Source organism: Pituophis catenifer, unplaced genomic scaffold (genome assembly GCF_029215685.1).
Source record: "Pituophis catenifer annectens isolate HBS135680 unplaced genomic scaffold, rPitCat1.0.hap2 SCAF_7, whole genome shotgun sequence".
Lineage (NCBI taxonomy): Eukaryota > Metazoa > Chordata > Lepidosauria > Squamata > Colubridae > Pituophis > Pituophis catenifer.
In genome coordinates this window covers 18,225,538-18,231,537 of record NW_027256887.1, presented here as the reverse complement: position 1 = coordinate 18,231,537, position 6,000 = coordinate 18,225,538, and the positions used below count along the sequence as shown (strand labels likewise).

The following is a 6,000-nucleotide window of genomic DNA, read 5'->3' as shown; positions in this document are numbered from 1 at the left end:
AAATGCATATACAGAATGTAGAGATTGGTCACCCCAGGTGATAAATGTATTAACTTTAAAACAAAATTGAAATTGGATTAATTGAACTCAGCTTGCTTAGAAAAATGAGAGACTGCAATTTGAGAGAAACTGCAATGAAAAGATTCATCCATTTCTATGCTTTTTGGCTCAACCACCTTACAAGGATGACAGCCACAGATAAACAGTAAAGGATGAAACAGTAAAGGATGAAACAGCGGCTCCCTGGGTGGCTCAGTGGCTAAGACGCTGAGCTTGTCAATCAGAAAGGTTGGGGGTTCGAATCCCTAGTATAGGTCTCCTGCATGAGCAGGGGGTTGGCCCGGATGATCTCCAAGGTCCCTTCCAACTCTGTTACTTCGAGTTTCTAATAAATGAAATTAAAATCACTCCATTTAACCCTTACATGACAACATATCGTGATGGGAGGATGGGTTTAGCTGGGTAAGGATGTCCATATATTACAGCTAGGAGAGGACCTGCCAGTGAAAAATTATTTTGGATGGCAGATGTAACTTAGGTTCCATCTTCTGTATTTTTAAAGGAAGATCTTTATGTATGCATATATAGAATAGAATAGAATAGAATAGAATAGAATAGAATAGAATAGAATAGAATAGAATAGAATAGAATAGAATAGAATAGAATAATTTATTTATTTATTATTTTATTAATTAAATTTGTATACCGTCCTTCTCCCGAAGGACTCAGGGCGGTGAACAGCCAAGATTAAAATACATACATAAATACATAATAAATACATAATAGAGTTGGAAGGGACCTTGGAGGTCTTCTAGTCCAACCCCCACTTCAGAAAAATGATTATCCAACATCTTCTTAAAAGCTTCCAGTGTTGGAATATTGACAACTTCTGGAGGCAAGTTGTTCCACTGATTAATTGTTCTAACTGTCAGGAAATTTCTCCTTAGTTCTAAGTTGCTTCTCTCCTTGATTAGTTTCCACCAGTAGTGGGTTCCACAGTTCCAGTTTGGAACTGTGAGCGTGCATATATGTACGCTCGCTTCACTCACGCATGATGCTTCTGCACATACACAGAACCTTCTGCGCATGCGCAGAGCATCCGTGATGACGTCCAGACAGATGGGCGGAGCCTCCTGCTGTCGCCACTACCGGTTCGCCCAAACTGGGGTGAAGCAGTAGAAACCTAACACTGGTTTCCACCCATTGCTTCTTGTCCTGCCCTCAGGTGCTTTGGAAAATAGCTTCACTCCCTCTTCTTTGTGGCAACCCCTGAGATATTGGAACACTGCTATCATGTCTCCCCTAGTCCTTCTTTTCATCAAACTAGACATAGATACATATAGACATATAGATACAGCACACAGTGATATGACTTCATATCAGAATTTAAAGACAGAATTTGAAATGAATATCAAATTATATAATTTTGAGAACGCCGAATAATGGGCCAAAAAATGAAAATGATTGATTTGCCCAGTATTAATCCAGGCATGGTACAGTTAGGAGAAAATCCTTGGTTTATGATGGGGATTACAATGAAATGGTAACAAGAAAGAGGTAGTTCAGGTAGCTCTAATCCAGTCCAGGGTTTTTAAAATCAATACTGATTTCTCTCCAGTGAATATACAACTGTCATGAAAGAAATCCATTATCCTACGAGGGGTACAATCTCCACTAATGCCAGATTGTGAAGTACAACTGTGCTTGATTTCCTTATTCAGACAAAGCTATTGATTTTTTTGGAGAGACATGTGAAACAGACAGCAAGTGGCTGAGATGTCTGGCGGGGGAATTAAATGTCTTTATCCTAACAGAAACTCCAAGCAAGAAAGATGGAACATTGTGAAAATGGGATCTTTTGAAAAAGAGCCACAGAGACAATAGCAGTAGCATTTAGACTTATATACCTCTTCACCATGCTTTACAGTCCTTTCTAAGCAGTTTTACAGAGTCAGCATATTTCCCCCAACAATCTGGATCCTCATTTACCGACCTCAGAAGGATAGAAGGCTGAGTCAACTTTGAACTGGTGAGACTCTAACTGCCGAACTTCTGGCAGTTGGCAGTCAGCAGAACTAGCCTGCAATACTGCATTTTAACCACTGGGCCACCACGGCTCTACGGGCCAAAATAAAGTTGCCATACATTTTGAAAGGTTGTATTATGGCAAAATCCAGCACGCAAAGATTATACACAAGCAAGCAGCAGCAAGACATGCAAACAAGACAGATCTGGGTGTCTAGTTGTAAATAGAATGTGGCTTGAAGGCTCCATGCATCTTCATGGCACTTCGCAAGACTGGTTGCCTCTTCAGCTGCATTTATAAGGATTAACTGAGCAGCGCTCATGCATCAAAATACTCCCATAACTAGAGGAACATCTGAAAGCATGATTAAAAGAACAGAACACCTTAAGACAGTCAGGAGGTGGGTATCTCTCCCTGCATTATATATCTCTCTCTCTTTTTCTTTTTAGATTGCAGGATGGGGGAAGATCACAGGTTTGGATTGTTGAAAAGGCATTTCAGAAAATATTCTTGGCCAGAACTGCTCACAAACACTGAATAAATTCCAAACTTGTACGATGTTATAAATGTATTTTTGCTTTTAATGTTATTTTCAGATGACCCGCCTTTCCATCATCTGTTCAGTGATTATATAATTAAAACATACCACCAGAACTCATCTTGTTCTGATTATTTCACAGTTTTGCTGTTGAGTCATTCAATAACTTTTGACTCTCCATAACCTGAAAAGCTGTGTGTCTGTAACTACTTCTTTTAATTCTTGTAAGCTAATGTCATCAGACAACCAGTCATCCTCTAGCCCCTGGCCACACTTTCTTCTCTCAGTGTCTGTTTTGATTGCCTTACAAGTTTCCAAACATCAATATTTTCCCATGTGTCTCTTCCCTTCATATTACGAGTCCAAAACATCCACACTTTAACGTCATTATTATAAGAGTTTCCAGTGAATAGTCTGCTTTTATCTCATCTGGTACTGATAATGGCCACACGGAACACCTGATGGAATACCATTCAGTTAAAAAAAAAAAAACTTCTTGCAAATAGCATCCCCCTGTTTGACAAATACAAGAATTAATCTAATTGTAAACTCATAGCAATAGTGATTGCTATGTGATTGACAGTCATTTCAATCCACGATCAGATCTGGAAATAATCGGAGATGTGGGGCATACCCAAACACTAATTATAGTGTTGGCTTGGCTCTTAATGTGTTAATACCAGTTCACCGACAAAAAACATTCTTGCAGCCTTCTCCACTTCATTCAAAACCTCTGCAGAGGGCTCAGGACTCCACTTCAGTGAGACCATCTTCTAGTGTGTAATTCTTTTTTATGCCATGTTAAAATATTGCATTCATTTTCATTTCCAGTTTTCCCTAATATATATAAAAAAAATTGAGGAAGAATGTGACAAGTGGGAGAAACAGAAAAAGAAGCAGGATGTAAGAAGTTAACATGCACAGGAAGTATGCTAGGAAATTAGAATCAATGGTGAAGATGCAGGGGAAGAAATGATCAAGAGGAAATAGTAGAACGGAAAGCTTCCTACTCCACCTTCGTTTCCAATTTCATAGTTTTCATTTCAGGAGATGAGAAATATCTCAAGAATTCAGAGCTACAACTTCATCCCAGCAAAAGTTGCTCAGAGACATAAATATCTGCTGCATCCTTTGAAGACTATTTTAAGCCTCTGGCAAGTCCTAAAACAGCTGAGACATGGATGAAAGATTTGGTTCCCTATCCCAACCTGTTTCAAATAGATAGTAAGAGCCCAACAGTATGACTGCAGCAAAACTGGAGACTCCAATGACACCAGATGAAAATCAAAAGCATGATACCTACATTTTTGCAGTGTCTTTCATAGAAGATGTATCAAATTCTAACATGTCCAGTTTTCCAAATGGAATCAGCTTCTGTCCATTGAGGAAGGTTTCCAACCTTAGAGTGGTAGAGTATATGTTTTGCATGAAAAGTGATTCTAAATTCAATCTATAATCCTTCCAATTAAAAAGATCAGGTGGGTAGCAAGAGGAAAATTTCTACCTGGCCTGGAAAATTAGAATGTACAATACTGGGCAAAGTGAATCAATTACCACATTATTAACCTGTTAGTTATGATTTGGTCAGCCATGATTTATTGAACAATTATGCTTAGCTCAGTGGTGAGTTTCAATTTTTTTTACTACCGGTTCTGTGGGTGTGGCTTGGTGGGCGTGGCATGTCTTGGTGGGCGTGGCAGGGGAAGGATACTGTAAAATCTCCATTCCCTCCCCAATCCAGGGGAAGGTTACTGTAAAATCCCCATTTCCTTCCAATCAGCTGGGACTGGGGAGACAGAGAATAGATGGGGGCGGGGCCAATCAGAATTTTTACTACCGGTTCTCCAAACTACTCAAAAATTCCACTACCTGTTCTCCAGAACTGGTCAGAACCTGCTGAAACCCACCTCTGACTTAGCTTTGTGTTGCGAAGAATCAAACCTAGATCGGGCTCAATGTGGAATTAGACCACAGTCACCATGCAACTACAAAATGGCTAGGACTGATCTTCCCCCAAGTTCCTTGGAGCCTTATCTAATTGTTCCCAGGAGTAGCCTGTCAGTCTTGGGAGATTCCTGTATTATAGACAGAACTTAATTAAGTAGCTTGAAGTCTGTATGTGTGGGCCTTGTTGTTCATACCTGACAGTATGATTGAGACCAGGTGCAGAGGTGATATTCAGCAGGTTCTGACCAGTTCTGGAGAACCAGTAGTGGAAATTTTGAGTAGTTCGGAGAACCAGTAAATACTGCCTCTGACTGGCCCCCATCTATTCTCTGCCTCCCGAGTCCCAGCTGATAGGGAGGAAATGGGGATTTTGCAGTAACCTTCCCCCAGGAGTGGGGAGGGAATGGAGATTTTACATTATCCTTCCCCTGCCATGCCCACCAAGCCACGCCCACCAAGCCATGCCTCGCCCACCATGCCACGCCCACAGAACCGGTAGCAAAAAAATTTGAATCCCACCACTGACCAGGTGGTAGTTAATTCTTCTTGGAGGGAGAGGATAGATGGTAAGCCAACTCTGGAAAATGATTTTATAGTCATTGTGCTGTGTGAACAAAGCCAATTTTTCACGATGACCCTTCTCACCTATAGATCCAGTGCTGTGACATTCTGAGAGAGATAAAAAAAACCAATAATGACCTTTTTAACATTCTGCTCAGAAAAATAGAAAATATATGATACTAATTTAGGTCTGGTTCTACCACTTTCCTAGAGAGATTATGAAACTTTTCTTAAAACCAAACCAAGCAGAAACAAAATAGTAGCCGAGTGACAATTCTTCAGATCCTTTCATTCGGACGGATACTGAAGCAAGAGAAAAGAGAAAGTTGCCCTGATATTAAATCACCAGTTTATTAGTGTAGTAATCTCATAACTGAAGAACGCTTTAAATTTTTTCTTAACTGAAAGAAAACCTAAAAGCTTGCCTTACACATTTGGATTTGAAACTCAAATATGTAAGCCATCGTGCTTTAAATTCTTTTGGTACTGACCCAGACCAGGAAATTCTGGAGAACAGTGTGGAATCTTACAGCACCCAGTTTCCCCAGGTGGCCTCCCATACAAACACAAACCAGGCCTGACCCTGCTTAGCTTCTGAAATAAAGCATTTTCAGGGTGGCACGGAGATAGTTCTTCTCAGCTTTTTGGTTAAGATCATGTGTAGTATCTGCTCTTATCAGTTTAATGTGGAACCTTCCTTATGCAAAATCGCTACTCCATATTTTGCTGTGAGATCTCCCCAAATATTTCATTTGATTCCTAGGTAAAGATCAATTTCTCTTTTAATGAATTGTAATGTAATATAAACGAATACTCCACTGCAGCAAGAGAACATCTTACTTTTCAAGATTCCAGCAAAGGCAACTACCGTACAGTATTGAAATTCTTTAGTTTTGTTTGCCACCTATTTGTGTTTTTACACTGCCCA

General features: G+C 39.9%; 1 pseudogene; it reads left to right on the top strand.

The window, feature by feature from the left end:
- The first annotated feature begins 5,700 nt into the window (after positions 1–5,700).
- Positions 5,701–5,851, top strand: LOC139320005 (U2 spliceosomal RNA; annotated as a pseudogene).
- Positions 5,852–6,000: the final 149 nt, after the last annotated feature.